At 40.1% G+C, this 18,627-nt stretch overlaps 1 long non-coding RNA gene across 1 annotated transcript; it reads left to right on the plus strand.

Moving 5' to 3' along the window:
- Positions 1-1,417: 1,417 nt before the first annotated feature.
- LOC145449452 (uncharacterized) lies at positions 1,418-6,350 on the plus strand. The gene is made up of 2 exons (XR_013918263.1): positions 1,418-4,726; positions 5,591-6,350. It is a non-coding gene; the product is annotated as an uncharacterized LOC145449452 (long non-coding RNA).
- Positions 6,351-18,627: the final 12,277 nt, after the last annotated feature.

Genomic DNA, 18,627 nt, shown 5'->3' on the forward strand with positions numbered 1-18,627 from the left:
TAAAGAGCACTATAATCTTTATTTCCACAGTTTGTTGCGAAAGTCAAGCAATGCTGCAAAGCTGAAACCTTCGCGACGAATTGGCTGGCTATTAAGTTTGGATTGTCCGGCCGTCCAGGAATTGAGTCCTAGAAAATTGTATTGTCCAATGTATAATAGACATATTGACTTCCTGCGCCAACTGTTCCGGCCGCTTCACTCCTTTGAATGCCGGCACCATTGAGATGTACTCCTAGGTTCTATTGATGTATAAGACCATTCATAAAGTCGCAGTATTATTTCCTAGTAGTGATTACGTTATGCCAAAAATTGTGCAAACCCCTGCCCGTGCTGTTGAGGTTCGTGTCAAGTGTCACACCATCGCTATTGCAATATGGTTTGCAAGATTTGTATCGTGCGATTTCTAAATTCTGTCATTTATGCGGCAATGGGAATGTCAAGCAGTGTAGCGCAATCATCATGCGCATTTATTCATACAGCATCTTCGACTATACAGCGAAAATGATGCTGTGTGTCACAGGACATGTATGCGGAAGGAGAAGCATCGATTTTACAAATCATGCATCTGCTATCGTCTAATAATTTCAGTTCGCAGGGAGGCAGCTTATCGTTATATATATTCGAAAGAGGTTGTCATATATGTACAGTCCACTAAATCGAAAAATCGAAAACTTTGGTTCGTTAGTTAGGGGTTTTGACTATTAAAACAGCTGTGGGACTATATGACCGCTTATAAGTTAGCCCAATGCTATGAAATCTATTCATTTGAAGTTAACCCAGTGCTGAGGTTAAACCGTACGGATCGATAAACTCTAATTTGTGACCCCTTGAATATGACGGCATGTTAAGTTATGACTGGAATGGCCATTGCTATGAAAAGAGACGAAAACAGATTTCTACGAGGTTTATACTTTTAAATTCCGAGTGCAGGTCTTACACGACGTTACCATATGCAGGCCTGTTTTGAATTTTATAGAAATTTTTTAAACATTTTCATGTTTTTCTAGTCTAAATACATGAGAGCCGTCTAAATTCAAAGTATTATGAATTGATAATCGCTGATAGTTTTCTGTTCTTAGCTCATACACTCTTAGCGAAGAGAGTGTATATTTCCACCATTGTACGGGTGTGAATATACACCCATGGCACACGAAACCAGAAATTACCTCAGACTTATATCGCGGTATGAATCGAGTTCAACACATCAATCTAAATTATGCATGCACCTAGGAACTTGGAAAGAAATGTAGGTATAGACAACACGCAGGAACTATGACTGCGAAATAAATATGAGGTAGATTCTGTTTTCGTCTATCGCCCTTTTCGGCCCTTTGGCTGTGAATACACACTCTTTTCGCCAAAAATGTGGACGGCGCTGGAAACCTTTACATTATGCACTAGAAGAGGGGCGGGCAACTTCTCCAGTCGGCGGGCCGGATATAGGAAAATTAAGTACTTGGCGGGCCGGATTGCTGAATCGATGCAATATTCGCCCATTCATCCTCATGTACAATGAATAAATCGTATTTAATGAATGTATTTCAACGACCGCAATGTCACTTCAAATCCATTTCTCGCCAATGTAGATTTGAGAACAGCATTGTCGTACAGGCACCGCCATGTATGCTTCTCTCTGATCAATCAAAACACGGTGCAATCATAGTGTCCTATGTTGTGTGGACAAAAGCAAATCTCACCGCTCTGTGAAATTGGTCTACGTCACACTTTGCATTTGGTCAAAGGCTTGCCGAGCATTGAATTTGACCAAATTGGTATTAATCCAAAGCCATACCGTAGCACTGATTGCGAAAATATCAATTTTATTCTGCTCGTGGTCCTGGAACCCCCCAAAACGACCATCGAATGTTGCATTGTAACAGAGTATGGTATTGTGATGCAACGATGCCGTTTGGGAGCAGGTGAGAAGCAGCGTAAACCGCAAGCGTATTGGCCATTGTTGCGCAACCGTTTGAGCATTCACACTCTCACTCTCGAATAAGATGGCGAGGAGGAGCCAAGACAAACCTCCTACTCTTAGGTAGGAATTCTGGAGTCGGAGTCGAACCGATAACCCATTGGTGTTGTAGCTGTGGAATATACCACTACATTATCTCTCCACCTACACAACCCTAATGAATTGATATCTTGGTAAATTTGGGGTACTCAGCTTATCGAACGCCTCGAAATCTTAATTAAGGATTGCACCATAGTGTTGACACAAGCAAATCTCACGGCTCAGTAGAATTGGTCTACGTCTCACTTTTCATTTGGTCAAAGGCAATATGACGGTAATTTCTGACCGGCTTGCCGAGCATTAAATTTCATAAAATAAGTATCAATCGAAAGCTACCGTGGTACTGATTTCGAAAATTTAAATTTTACTCTGCTCGTGGTCCTGGACCCTCAAAATCAGCCTCGAATGTGGCATTGTAACGAAGTTTGGTATTGTGACGCAACCATATGCCGTCTAAGCAGCTTAGGAGCAAGTGCGCACGAGAGTGAGAGTGTGAATGCTCAAACGGTTGCGCTACAATGGCCAATACGCTTGCGGTTTACGCTGCTTCTCACTTGCTCCCAAACGGCTTCGTTGCATCACAATACCATACTCTGTTACAATGCAACATTCGATGGTCGTTTTGGGGGGTTCCAGGACCACGAGCAGAATAAAATTGATATTTTCGCAATCAGTGCTACGGTATAGCTTTATATTGATACCAATTTCATCAAATTTAATGCTCGGCAAGCCTTTGATCAAATGCAAAGTGTGACGTAGACCAATTCTACTGCGCCGTGAGATTTGTTTGTGTCCACACCACATAGGACACTATGATTGCACCGTGTGTTGATTGATCAGAGAGAAGCAGACATGGCGGCGCCTGTACGACAATGCTGTTCTCAAATCTACATTGGCGAGAAATAGATTTGAAGTGACATTGCGATCGTTGAAATACATTCATTAAATACGATTTACTCATTATACATGAGGATAAATGCGCGAATATTGTATCGATTCAGCAATCCGGACCGCCAAGTGCTTAATTTTCCTATATCCGGCCCGCCGACTGGAGAAGTTGCCCGCCCCTGGCATAAGCGGTGTCTTACAGAAGCCTAGAAGTGCGCCGTGGTACAAGTCGGCGGTTACGGAATCAAAAATAAGAAATATCGGCCTATGGTGTAAATGACCATTGTAGTCGTCACAAACAACATCAGGGTTGAGTAGCCTACATCGTAAATGCTTTTAATGCAAGTCGTCTCGCTTCGACAAACGTACGCGTAATCTCCACTCTCGTACGCTACGCACACACGTATATAATAACACATAGTCGTTGAAATTTGACGTAGTTATCAAGAGTGGGGGATCTCGGTATACTGGGGCCGCTCTGGCCACATTATCATGTAAGACGGGAAACTGTCCGCGGGCCGGACAAAATCCCGTCGCGGGCCGTATGTTGCCCGCCCCTGCACTAGAAGGTATTCTTATTATAAACTAGTAACAATATATAATAATAATGTTAATATTAATAATATTAATAATCGTAGTATTTTATCTTCATCTGATCAAGACACCCACAATGTACAATGCGATACACATGACACAAAGTGATGTAATGAACCGAAAGACCATTTGCGGTCTCTAGATCTCTCATCCACCTTTGACTGGCGCCCTCTCACGGTTTGTTCGATGGTAATCTTTGTTCGGCGATCTTTTGTAGACATTGTTGTCTAATTGAGAATTTTCATTCGATTTCTCTTTGAGTACGTTCTTCGTCAGGTCTTGCATGGACTTTATTGTCGCCGCAATAACGATGACACGGGGAACAGGAGCCCAAATTAACCTCCGGGGCGGATTCGAGTCTGGTTTGCCTGGGTAACTGGCGCTCTAGCCAACATTTTCGTCTCTTGATATACATATATTTCTTATTTAACTTACGTAGTTGACTCATCCTGTGCAGTTACCTCTATATGACAAGTTCACTATTCGCAGCAATAGCACAACGCAAACGATATTTATTGAATTACTCCTAACAGTTGCAGTATACTCATCACCAGATCACTTCGCTGCAGATTCATCTCGCAACTAATATATATATACTATGAGATATTTTCTGTGTGACTTGTAGTTCGAATTGCGTACCTTAAGTTTCTGGTACTCTCTCTCTGTCTCTCTCTCTCTCTCTCTCTCTCTCTCTCTCTCTCTCTCTCTCTCTCTCTCTCTCTCTCTCTCTCTCTCTCCCTCTCTCTCTCTCTCTCTCTCTCTCTCTCTCTCTCTCTCTCTCTCTTACAAGACAATTTGTCATCAGGATTTGAATTAGGCTGTTACAATCGATATTGTTTGTTGCCTACCTGAATACTGAGTTGCCTTCGAAACCAAAGCCCCTACTGAATTACTACCATTGAAACTTTGTCAGCCAGCTATCAATAAATCACGGTAATGTTTAACACTAACTCGAATTGAGTGGCGCTATATATATACCGAGGCTGTCAAACTCATCTCAACCAATGATTGTATAATGTATATATATATATAGAAGTGCGATACAAGTATGGTCTTCGCCTCTTAGATTGCAGCTTATATAATCATAATGCGATTCTTCATTTTATCAAAAAGATAGCCGATACCTCTATCGACTCGTCGCAAAGTGACACCAGCAAATCATGAAGACTAGCTGTATTTTCCTGTTGTTGTTAGTTACCGGCGTCTTCGCTCCACCTACCCGCCGCTCAAGTAAAATTATTGTATATTTATCAACTGTAAACATCGCTTTCAATGATGCTTGGTCGGGTTAGCTTATGAAAATGAATTGTTGAAAAATGGCATGCTGTTACTCTTTTATATTACTCCACTTTAACAAAGTCTCGTTAGTGGGTTTTAAAGCAATTCCTTCCCCAAGAGCTAAAAACAGAGTGCGTTCAATGTACTATTTTAAGATGGTACACGAACTCCTTCTGTAGAAAAAGCTTGAGCTGATGTATTTTGATAAAATTCGACAGCAGCAGTTCATGTACCATCTTAAAATACTACATTGAACGCTCTCTTATTTGATATTTCATTCCATGCTGGTGACGTGACATTTTGTGATAAGATTGTTGATGTACCATGTTCCTTAAAATTCTCTACTATAGTTCTTGACGATTACACCTGACGAGTGTCAGCCGAAAATATTCGGGCTCATTTCAATACGAATATACTAATAAATGAACACGTATGGTTGAATACACTTCAACATTTGAGCATAGATCATCTTCTCCATTTTGCTCAAACGACCTCACCAGATGCGTTGCGGCCAATTAAATTAGCCTCTAAATCGAGCAATTAAACCAGATATAGTATACATTCATCCCCAATGGACTATCATCAGACGTAGACAACTAGAATTATCTAGTTGTCTAATTAAACACATTAGCATGAGATTCCGTTAATATAATTCTACTTTAATTTATAAAATGTTCACATGCTTAAATATTATTTATAATATAATTTATGGTGATCGAAAAATTCTATGAGAACTGTATAGTGCGAATCGAGCCAAGCTTGGTTTAGTTTGGACCAAACGTCTCTGTCGTAATCAAGCACGCAATTTCCGTCTAGAATGCCGTCGAGCTAAACCAAAATTGAAGATGGAATTCGGAGCCAACAATATCATCGATTTGACGAGAGATTTCAATGCAGATACTCTCTACTGGCCAAGCATGCCATCAGGATTCAAGTTGACAAATCTTTTCAGGGGTATGCTACAGCCTTTGTCTGTTTCTAATGTATGACTCAAACGGTCATTTTAGCGTTAGGATCAGGGTTCGGCATGTCGCTGTAGCATTAACTATTAGGAATGGGCAAAGACGATTCGATTCTGAATCGAGTATTAGGCGTTAAGTTCAAACACGTATTATGACTAGAGCCCGACCGATTATCGATTCGATATTGTAGTGGTCTTTTGTCTATGCTAGTTGTGGCGTTTTAGGTTTAATCCAACCAACCAACCTTACAGACAAAAATTTTTTTTCTCTAACTTACAATTTTTTCATTAGTGCGTGTTGTTTCGTGTGTGTAACTGTTTATTTACAAATTGCGCTGCTACTATAGTATAGGCTTACCATACGTCCTCTTTTAAGAGGATTTGTCCTCTTTTTTGGCTTTTTTGAAAGTGTCCTCGGAGGACGCCCTTTTGTCGTCTTTTTTGAGATTTTGTCCTCTTTTTTGAAAATTTAGGCAGATTTAGAGCAAATTGCGAGTGATATGCCGCATATTAGCACAGAAGTTAAGCTCCGGCGGGTGTTTCGGAGTCAAAAACGGTGATTTTAGCTCTGAGCGAAAAGATGACCTTTTTTTTTTTTTTTTTTAGTCATCCACCTGGCAATGTGGAGTAAAAAACGTTATTTTGAGCTCTGAGCAGACGTGATGACCTTTTTTTTTTTAGTCAACCGATCACAAAGTGGGAAAAATTAACCGGTTTTTGAAAATTTTACTCCGGTTTTGCAAGTTGAAAATTTCTGAAAAAGTGTCCTCTTTTTTGATTTCCAAAATATGGTAAGCCTACTATAGTACCGTATGTCCGTATACTTCAAAGTTTGTTGTTGTTGTCATTGTTACAATGCGAATATCATGGTTTGTGATTTTGATTGTTGCGTCATACTTTGCCGTTTTGATTTTGCTTCTAAATCTATTTGAATCCCTTAGGTGTGCAGTTAACTCTTGAAGAGAGGCACCCAAAAATTATCCGAGTTCAATAAATATTATATTACAATGGCTGTTGTATTGAAAGCTATATTCTTACAGATCATGGAACTAGCCCTTCACAGGTGATACCAGTACTGATGTGTTCCTGTGGTATTACTGGTGTTGTACCACATTGCCGCACATTTTGCTTTTATGCCTTATCATGCAACAAAATCTTCTTTGTAGCAAAAAGATAGGCCCAATCCAGCACCTGGCTGAAACCTTGACGTGGTGTGCTGGCTTATTACTAATGTCAGCCGACAGCTTTCTGGATTTATGTGGTATATTTGGCGCGCAGTTGCCTTGTTTAACTATTATGTCATGCTACATCCCATAATTCTTCCACATAGGTGGGTCTGGACACGCACTGTAGTTCACTTGACTCACTTGTTTTCGAATATGCCAAGTCGTTTATTGTACTGTGGCATGACATTATAATTATTTTATATGCTGAAAGTTTCAGTTTCAACATGATGTACAGACAAAGCACTACCGGAACAGTGTATACGTGGTGTAGAACAATAAAAGGTATCGTTAAGCGCTAGTGAGGGGGGTCTGGGGGCGTAGCCCCCCAGAAGTTGCGATAATATAGATAAGGAGCCCCCCCCGGAAGTTTCGCCTAGGGCCCCCCAATCGTAAGGCCACCACTGCGCCCACCGTACAGGTTATTATATACTCGGATTGCCGTATATATTGATTTGAGTGGCTCGTGCTAGCAGGCATGTACTGTACAGTATACAATGATAAAGTTATGTGAAATGTGGGGTTTATCTAACAACGCAGTAGCACATGTCTACATCGAATTCTCGGAACACTTACACTGCCACTGCTACACGGACAGGGGTCGTATTATTATCTTCCCTACCAGCTTAGTGGGTTACCCACATCGTACCCCATAAAATACCTCCGTAATATAGGGCCAAAAAGGTACGGGACCCGATTGGTTTCTCCACTTGGTTACCACATTTCATCCCGCGGTACCCAAGTAGTCGTGCTACCTGGGAATTAATCAGAGAGAAGCAGACGCGGTGGGGCCTGTATGATAATGCTGTTCTCAAATCCTCATTGTTTTAGTCATTATAAATAAATAAATAAATAAATAAATAAATAAACCAATGATGATGATTATCGGCGAGAAATAGCATTGAAGTAACATTGCTGTCGTTAAAATACATTCATTAAAAACGATTTATTCACTGTATACGTGGATAAATGGGCGAATAACGTATCGATTCAGCAATCCGGCCCGCCAAGTACTAAATTTTCCTATATCCGGCCCGTCGACTGCAGAAGTTGCCCGCCCCTGCTCTATATATTGCAATCGACATCAGTTATCAAAATACTGCAATGGTTACCAACTGCCACTACACTACAACTATGGTATAGTATACTATCCACACCTAACTTAAAGCTGCAATAAATATCAAGCAGTCGATCACGTGCAATGTCGAATTTTGTGTCATAAAATCATAATTGACTACCAACTAACAGCTACAAAATTGATCATTTTGACGCAAGGAGTTTACATAGTTCTTGAAGCAAAGATATCCAACACATTTGAAGCCTTGCGATTTTCCTTGACACTATTATGGAACGTTTACAACCCTAAAACGATATTATACAATATTAGAAATACTGCTACCCAGGAATTTCTGCGTTATATTGACGAAATCATTCTAAATCTACTCTGGAGGAGTGACATCTATCACAGGTAAATCTCCGATCACTTTGACGACAAATTTCCGAAACGTTTACAACCAGAAATCAGCAGTACACTATACGATATTTCGCACTGAAGCAGGTGGGCGAGAAAGTAGCTTGCTAAGGAATTTGTAGTTGCTATGCGCTACAGGTCACGTGATCCGTGTCCTGCAAAAGGCCAGGGATATCCCTGCAAAAGGCCTATTACGCATTATTGCACGAGGTTGCTCCCTCGTTCGAAAGACTGCAAAACTATCGCGTCCGTCTCGAATAAATTCAGATCATCTTATGCTTCCTACGAAAGCAACTACGAATAAATCTTGTATTGAGCAATCCCTTGGTTCAAGGACTTACAAGAAGAGTTGACGTTCAAGATAAGTATAGCACAGCATTGCCTACAATCTACCAGGTTACGCTACTTCGCTACTTCAGAACTCAATCAACTGCAATGCGATAGCTCTTTAAACGTCTTTGTACACAAGTTTGCGGGTAAAGTAGTCGAGGAGTAATATTGGACTTCTTGCGATTTGTGCTTGGGTGTTATCAGTTATGTTGATGTTACTGAAATTATATGGGCATGTGATCTTCTCGCACAAAAGTAATGTCGAAAGATCTATCACGCGATGTACGCCCTTCATGAGTTTGACGGTTGTCTGCAGGAATTCTCTCTTCGGTTTTTAGAAGCGGCATAGAGCGGCTCAGACATAACTAATACCCGTAATATTTGCATTTATATACAAAAATTGACAAAAGTATTTATATAGAAGCAAACAAAAATGTCTATATTTTAGCGGAATTTTCTGGGGTCGATGAGATCTAGCCACATGAATGCTAGTATGGAGCAGCGATTGGGAATCACTGTCGTGCATCGCACTCTGCTCTAATTGTTTTGATCAGGTAGATTTTCTACCCGACATATGCATGTGTGTTTAATGCATGCAACCAATCCACAGGATTTCGTTTGGGGTTATCCTCGCAACCTTTATACAGCGCACGAAGCAACAAAGTTGACTGTCACTATCATTATTTTGCAGCAAATTTTGTGAAACGTTTCAAAACTAGAATCTCGTAGAGACTGTAACCATCTTATCTCTATTGTTATTGAACGAACCCACAACGGTTATCATATTCACCGTCTCTGCATAATCTTTTCCGATCAGGTTCCAGGTATGGTGGGAGATGACAAAGATATCCGAAATACTTCTCTTTGCCTCTGCACAGTGTAGCATTATCATCATCCAGCATCACGTATTGCGGCTCGTCAGACCCGTCCCTGTAAAAATAGCCTGCGCGTTATACTAAATTGAAGTAGGGAAGGAAATATATATATATATATCAAAATTTGTCAAATATATAATCATAATTATTTAACTCGATGTCAAACTTCACTAACTACATCAGAACACACCAACAGGCTACTCTAGTGCCGTGAAATGGCTGAGATTGGGAGCACTTGAAATACGCTGGGGTTGGAACTGTAGTCACACAGCGAGGCCTAGTGGGCAGGATAACAAAGTGTTTAAAAGCTGATTGAACCGTGTAGGGACATTTTAATAGCGAGCTAAATTATAGTGGAATATTGTATCTATGTGATGATTGAACTAAATAAACCTTGAGACGTTCACAGTGGTTGCATGATGTAAGCCTAACCAAATGAAAGAGCGTCTCTGGTTAATAACTGTTAGCACACCGTCCCCTTGGAGTCCAATTCTGTACTTCTACTCGAGTAGAAGTAGAACTAAAGGCCGTTAATTTCTATTCAATTCTACTAGCAGAAGTATAGTGATATCTAACACGTGTCAAAATTACTCCGAGGGAGTGTAGAACAGGGCTGGCCCACCTTTTCAGCCAAAGGGTCACATTCGATTGACAAAATACTGTGCGGACCACTAGCAGCGCGAAGTGCGAAAAATTTTCGAAGTTCAAAGCTCAATAATATTGTCACTTAAGTATATTGCGGGTCTACAGTATATCGCTGGCCTCAGTTTGAAAGGACCGGACTATTCAGCGCCTGGACGTGTCAATTTCGAAAGCTACGACCAACATGCGTCAATCATTTTGTGCCTAGGTTTCATAGTCGGCGGTCTTTCTGCGAGCGCAAACGCAATGCCGCGTATGTTGAACGACACTTTGTCTCGTAATAGAGAATATAGTTAGACTCAATCGGATATATTAGGCGTTCTTTCATTTTCATAAAGGAGTAAGAATATCAAAAGCAAGAAATCGAGCGACAACATGTTGCGCGAAGCGTGTAGAAGATATTTACTTTTGATAAATTTATCGCAAATTATTCTGCTTTATCGCAGTGTACCAACGTGTGACTAGCTCCTGGAAATGCCAATGCGTCGGAACTGATATTTTATTCATTACATCTCAAGTGTTGCTTCCAGACTAATCAAATTTTTGGTTGGCCTTCCCAGTTCACAATCTGTGCAATTCAATTTTGATAACATTATCAATTTGGGAAATTATCCCCCCCCCCGGCCCACTCAAAATCTTCTCGCGGGCCATATGTTGCCCGCGGGCCACGGGGTGGCCGGCCCTAGTTTAGAATATGAAAGGTCATCATAGTAGTCAATTTATCAATGGGAACAAGTCATTACTCGCGAGTCACAAGTCATCTCGAGTCATTGCATATTTTGACTCGAGTCATGTTAAATTATTCGATTTCCGAATGTGACTCTAGGCAAGTCAACTCAAGTCAAGTCATGAGTCAGGTCACGTTTATTCGACATCTCGATTAGGTGATGACTTAAAATTGACTCTTAAATTTCGCTCTACGTCCCGAGTCAATCCACATTTATGAAACTTCGCGTCAAGTCAAGTCATACAACTCGAGTCATCTCCACACTGCAACCAAATAGTTTCCTAAAGTAGATTTGTCGAGGGGTCGCATAAGTTTGGCAGTTGATCGGTGGTGCCATACCTACAACAGTAACACTTGCTGCCACGTTACTCACCACCGGATAGTATGAGCAGCAATTAGATCGAAAGCAAACACTTCCACGTAAATTCTCTACTGCAGCACATTCACATTTCTATTGATTTGCGTTTCGTGGAGAAACCAACGATTACCGGAATTCGAAAAACGTTTTCACATAGAAAAACTACGGTAGGTCAAAAATCACTCGAAAAGTAGAACGACACAGATTACTTAATTTGTATGCGAGACGTTTTAATTCGTAACTGACAATAACAAGTAACGAGTATAGCCGCTTTATGATGTCATCTCTAGGGCTGGGCATAATGATTCGAGTACTCAAAATCAGAATCGAGTATTAATTGTAATGATTCGAGTCGCGTAGTAGAAGAAGATTTTTTCGAGTACTGGAATTAGACGCTCCTCGCAACCGGAAGTTAATTTATCAACGAGAAGTATAGTTTCGACAGTAATTTTCATTGTTGAAGCCTTAAAACAGTGGTTCCTAACCTTGCCACCAGCAAGGCGATTTTGAAGGGAGCGGTAACGCTCAGGGGGCGATATGGGGGGCGCTGGGCTCAGGGGGGCGATATGGGGGGGGGGCTGAAGAAAAACGGTTTCGCAGTAGATGATATGGTAGTAGGACATACCCTTAATGAGTATTCAGAGCAAATTACCATTCCACAGAACATGTCAAATTCCGAAATTTTTAGTCGCACTACGCGCCGATGCTTGCTACATATGTTTTCATAAATGCAGTTGGTTATTATCATTCATGTAAAACGAATTGCGCGTACTTTAGATCGCCAATTTCCCGTTGAAACACTGCCGTCACGCTTGCTAGGGTTATTTTCAACAAAATGTTTCGAATTAGGTATTATATCCCGCAGCGCACAGCGTGTGAAAATCGAAGAAGGAGGCACTGTATATCAGTTTTGAGAGTGGAAGCCCCCTTGTACATAAAATAAGTTTTGAAGCTTTGTGCACGAAGTGAATAACTAAATACATATGTATTTGAGAGATACAAAATTAAATCGTCAGAATATTTCTTCATCGTATCATAAAGGATGACACTATCTAGTGTTGTGGTTCACAACCTCACGTGAACGTTACAATATATAATATGAGTGCTTTGTTAGGAATACATTCATGTTAAAATTAATAACTGGGTACAGTACTAAATTCAATGTGAGCAGATATATGCATCCGACTTGACTTGACTTGACTTAGTGCTTCAGAAATGTGCATTGACTCGTGACTCGGAGCCAATGTTTCGAGTCAATTTCAAGTCATTAAGTAAACGGTGTCGATTAAATCACTGTACCTTGTACATGTTCGGATTGTTCACGATACGCCGGTGTCGCTTGTGAGAGCAACCAATCATTCACTGATTGTACGGTACACAGATCCTCCATTGCTATATTACAAATAAATTGACCGCAAACGAAACGATCTCAGTTTACGTGGTCGTAGTAGTAGTAGTAGTAGTAGTAGTAGTAGTTGAAGTAGTAGATGGATCTAATCGTAATGTGTCTCTGTTTCTTAGGTGGCTCAATGCTTACGTTACGCAGTGCTCGCCTTTACCAACCCTCAGGTATGACTTAAATCGAACAAATATAGTTTGTGCGGTGATATTCTCACGGATGTGTGTGAGTAGTGCAAGCTATTGTACCTTATAAATTTGTTTCAACTTGTCGAGGCTTCGTATTCGGTTCTATATTTTGGCCTATAATAACTGACTGTAGCATGTAACTGTAAAGCTACTCACGTATTTGACTTGCAGTTCTACGCGTGCATGAGTGATACAACATCTTTTTGCATGCATATTTAACTTTATATTCGTAATTTGATTCAAGAGAAATGGCCAAATTATCTGTTTTTCATACCGCTGGAAAAATGTAATGACTTTGAATCATCACTCATACTTCAAAAATTCAATATGACTTGAATTGTGACTTGACTCGTGACTAGGGCTGGGCACAATGATTCGAGTACTCAAATCTGAATCGAGTTTTAATTTTAATGATTCGAGTCGAGTAGTAAAAGACGATTTTTTCGAGTACTGAAATAATACGCTTTTCGCAAGTGAAAGTTAATTTACTAACCTGAATTATAGTTTTGATACTATTTTCCACTGAGGAAACCTTGATTAATCGTGTCGCAGCATACGAGACATACTACAAAGCTACGAAGGTCACTGGAAACAACACATTTCCGAAATCATGATCCTTCCACAACATTGTCAAGAAGCGCAGTGAAATCGGTATGGTCAAAAAAATACCAATGTATCTTTAATGTGACGGAGACCAGGCATTTTGTTCTTTGTGGTGGCATAAAAGGTACATATTTGAACTTTGACATAGTACATTCTGTTGTGACGTCATAATGAGTGATACTCGAATACTCGACTCGACTCGAAGCATAATACGTGATTCAGAATCGAATCACTCAGGTACTCGATTTTGCCCAGCCCTACTCGTGACTTGACTCGACTTGACTTGACTCAAGTCACCTTTAAAAAAACGAGTGACTTGACTTGATTCGAGTCACCTTCGAAAATCGATTGACTTGACTTGACTCGAGTCAAAACGTGCAATGACTCGAAATGACTCGTGACTCGAAGGTAGTGACTTGATCCCAACACGGAATCATGACACTGATGAACGCAACTTTGTTGACTTTCAACAGACAATTGATATTGACTAACTTTCGGATGCTGAATTGAAAAATGACTTCTATTTATCTTCATATTGAAATAAACCCGAATATTTTCGGCTGACACCCGTCTGGGGTAATCGTCAGCAACTAGTAGAGAATTGGAAAGAACATGGTATATCAACAATTGTATCATAAAAAATGACGTCACCAGCATGAAGTTTCGAATGAGAGAGCGTTCAATGTACTTTGTTTAGTTTTTTTCAGTACATTGAACGCTCTCTCATTGCTGGTGACGTCATATTTTGTGATGCGATTGTTGATATACAATGTTCTTTCGAATTCTCTGTTAGTTGCTGACGATTACCCCTGACGAGTGTCAGCAGAAAGTATTCGGGTTCATTTCAATATGAATATACTATTCAATTGTATATTGAAGTTCTGTACCTCCAAGAAGCTCTGCCATTTATCTCTATCACGTAAAGTTTTTGGGTTAGGCACCCACCACATTGTCTCATAGCCCACATAAAAGTACCACTTTATTATTTTGTTTTAATGATATATAACGCTTCAAAAACTACAAGCAGTCGAAAGTAAATCAATAGAATTCAAATCAACAATTGCACTGCTTTATTTCGTTGATTTAAAGGGCTAGTTTCAGGGTCCAAATTTACGCCAATAACTCATAATTCTGGGGGTTGTCTCGTTTGATACTCGAGAAATAGTCAGCTAACATATGTAAACTCCAATCTAATCTGGTATATTACCCCCATCCTCTTCAGATGTCGGTGGACACTTTCTCCATGCTCATCGCTGACTATACGCCAAGGTTTTCCGGGAAATTATTTAGATATTTTAGCTTTTATGATGTTTGCTGTCCGACATAAACATATGGTAATGGCAAATGTGTATCGGGGTTACATGAGCATACTCATTGTCTGACCACTAAAAAAATACAATATTTCCAAGCTGATACATATGATCCAATCGTGCTTTTGATATTGCAACAATTCAATGTTTTGGCATTATTCTCAAAGTTTCTGTATTATTCACGAAGACCAACTGAGTGTGCAATTGTTACTGCACCTAATACGTTGCCATTTGGAGCATGCCACACTTTAGAATCCTTTTTTGAGCTACTACCGTAATTTTCCATGTATAGTGCGCAAAATTTTACCGATATTTCGTCCTAAAATCGGGGGGGGGAGGGTGCGTATTACGCATGGGTACAACAAGCCTTGAAAAAAATCTGCCACGAAATATAACTTGAAACCTCACCTTTTTTCTTGTTTGTTTTCAATCGTGCATCACATTCAGTCATCATGCCCAGTAATTCGTATTATCAGTGTTACGGGCTGCCAAATAGCGTGAAGCGTGTTGCCAATTAGCGTCTGCGCTGCACGTGCACAAAAGCAAGCGATCTCCTGCTGAGTTGGTTTGCCGTTTGTACGAGAGCGAAATTTGGTCATTGATTGCTGCACGCGCGCGCGGCAATCCTCGTCAATCAATCAGTTTAATTAATGTTTTCATCGTTTCAAAACCTCGCAAGACTGCGATACAATGAAAAGACAGAAAGGTATCGAAACAACTTGGAGTAGCCTTGAAGAGCAGACACCCACCTCAGCCTAGCCCTAGACGAAGTAAAGAAGAGGCATGCTCACTGAATGAAAAGTAATGCAGAGAATATAAGACGCAAGCGACAAAATGAGATGGCATGTGGCGAAGGGCGGGGTCGATGTTCGGTCGTTGTCCGGTAATCCTGAAGGCTGGCTAGTATTCATTTAGAAGAAATTGCTTGTATTTCGACTTGAATGCGGACATGCTCGACGACTGCCGGATAGCCGGCGAGATGCCGTTTCACAATTGGGGTCCGGCATACTTGATAGAGCAGTGCGTTTTCTTGTATTCAGTCCTGATCATATGGTAGTTGTTCTTCGTTGACGTTGACGGTAGTAGGTGCGTGAGAAAGGAGGTGAGTATATCGTCAGCGAACAGTGTGGTATTCAATGATGAGGTTTCAAAGATATCATTGACATATAAAGTAAAAAGGACCGGCCCAAGAACAGAGCCTTGCGCAACACCACAGGTAACAAGATGGGGGGAGGACGAAGTGTTGGATATCGAACCATTTGATATCTCCCAGTCAGGTAGCTTTTCATGAGCTCTAGTTGTGGACCCTCGCTATTTCATCGCGTCAACAACAGGCCTGAGCAATCGCACATACAACAGAGCATGTGCGCAAGATATTATTTCATGATAGTTCAGGAGTGACATCGCAAAACAGAATGACATCGAATACTAAAACATTACTATTCATGTACTGCAAATGCAGGGTGCGTAGGCTACTATACATAAGTACATGCTTTTTCCCAGAATTTACACGCCAATTTAAGGGTGCTTATGCTACATGGGGGCGTACTATATTTGATAAGGGCGTACTTTATTTGGTAAAATTACGGTAAGAAACATTCGCCATTTACTTGAGTTGTAAATCGAGATTCCCAGCTCCTCCTCCAGCAACCCATGGTAACAGTATCATGCCAATGCCAGTATCACGGCAATAGACAAAGCTACCGATCGAACGTGAGATATCTTCTCTCTTTCGCCAAATAATCTTTTGTCAATTCGCAAGGATGCTAGAAGTTCCGAATATTTCTATTCCAAGTCCTAAAGCTTATATCTGTTCATTCATTTCAAAATATTCATCATTAGGCCTGTCATCCCTACGATATTCATCTTCATCCAAATTATCGATCGCATAGGAGTTTCAAGGTACACTGGATAAGCTGAATGCGACATTGGGCCTATAGCTGACAGTAAATGTAATGTTTGATTTTCTTGCTATATCCTGCAGTTTGCATCAAATATGTGTCCGAAATATCCTCGGAATGATCGCATCCTCTCTAACCAAAAATGGGTGAAAGCATAGGTCCAGATCGATACCAGTACCCTTTTTCTAAATATTTCAATTGAGCCCTTGGCTATATAACTTATTATATGATAAAAGTGTGGATTTCTATATGGTATGGAAAAGTAATATGGCTAAATTCATGAAAATTGGCATATTTTGGACATAGCTCATAGAGCAAAAACTTGACGTGATATAAGGAAACCAGCGGCATTTTTGTCATCAGCACGTCAAAATTAGACTAAATCAAGTGCAAAATCAAAGTCAACAAATTTTTCGTTCAAAATTGTTGCCCAGTGTAATATAGTAATTAAAAATTTTCTGGCCATATTTTCAAATATCAGGACTGACAGACGAAATACCAATAATGTGGTAGCTATACTATTCTTCGAAGGTACAATGAAATGTCTGTCTTGGGAGTTCTATTCTCGAGTCCTATGACTTGGTTCTAATCATGCACAATAGGGTTGTTCAAAAAAACTCTGAATCTTGCTGGCTATACGTGTTTAATTCGTTCGCCTACCTTAAAAAGCAACACACACCAAATTTGAATTCATTTCAACTAATATTCACGGATTTCGTACAGTTTGAAAATTTTGAATTTACCCAAGAATACAAAAATTGTTTTTTTCACATTTTTCTGCCAACCCCATGAAACTGTTGCGCTGTCTTCAAAAATCGTAGTTATTTGAGTTTTTCTTTAATAATTCGGAGATTATCCTTGATCGGTGGATAATCCAAGAATTATCATCGAAAAAGTCAGATAACTCCGCTTCTACGGGTTGGAATTGAGTCAAATTTGTTTTGCATCGTTTTTGAAGACAGCGCACCAATTTCATGGGGTTGGCTGAAAAATTTGAAAAAAAAATATTTGCATTCTTGGGTAAATTCAAAATTTTCAAACTGTACAAAATCCGCGATTATTCCTTGGAATGAATTCAAATTTTGTGTGCGTCGTTTTTTAAGGCAACCTAACGATTTAATCACGTAGCCAGCAAGATTCAGGAAATTTTTTTTTTTGAACAGTTTTAATGCACAATCAATCGAGTACAAGTCGATTCAATACAAAAAGTACAAGTCGAGTCGAGTCATTTTACGCAGTTGAAAGAATGACTCGATTCAAGTCAAGTCACCAACAACTGGCGACTCGAGTCGGACTCGAGACAAGTCGTGACTCTATTCATTACGACCCTGGTTCTAGTCCAAGTCATAGTGGGCCTCTTCAGTGTTCAGTCACTTTTTTGCAACTCTTTGGTGGCATCGAATGCCTCGAATTCAAAATTTGTCATTTTCTCAATCCAAACATGTTTATTCAAACGGATAAAGGACAGCTCCTGGCTCCTGGGTATATTAGTCAAGACTAAATAATAGACAAGACTTGAATAAACTCATATAAAATGTTTCGAGTCATATGAATGAGACGAGTCTTCGCAATAATTCAAGTAAAGCCAAGTCAATATGCGAAGTGACTCAAGTCGAGTCGAGCCATTTTTCATGTTTATGAAAATGACTCGATTCTGTACCACCTGTTGGATAACTCAGTAGCACTTGTAACCAGTGTCGTAGCAGCCACTTGGCGCTTATGACTCAGCGCCATGGGCGGCAAAATGTCAAGTGATTACCTTTTTTTAGTCAACACTGCAGAAGTACTGAAAAAGGTAGGTAATGCGGGAGTCGAGTCAACACAACAAAATTTCCAGTAAACATAATTGAAAAGATTGAAACTAT

Source organism: Botryllus schlosseri, chromosome 11 (genome assembly GCF_051294905.1).
Source record: "Botryllus schlosseri isolate E-star chromosome 11, Bs_hap1, whole genome shotgun sequence".
In the NCBI taxonomy this organism is placed as follows: domain Eukaryota; kingdom Metazoa; phylum Chordata; class Ascidiacea; order Stolidobranchia; family Styelidae; genus Botryllus; species Botryllus schlosseri.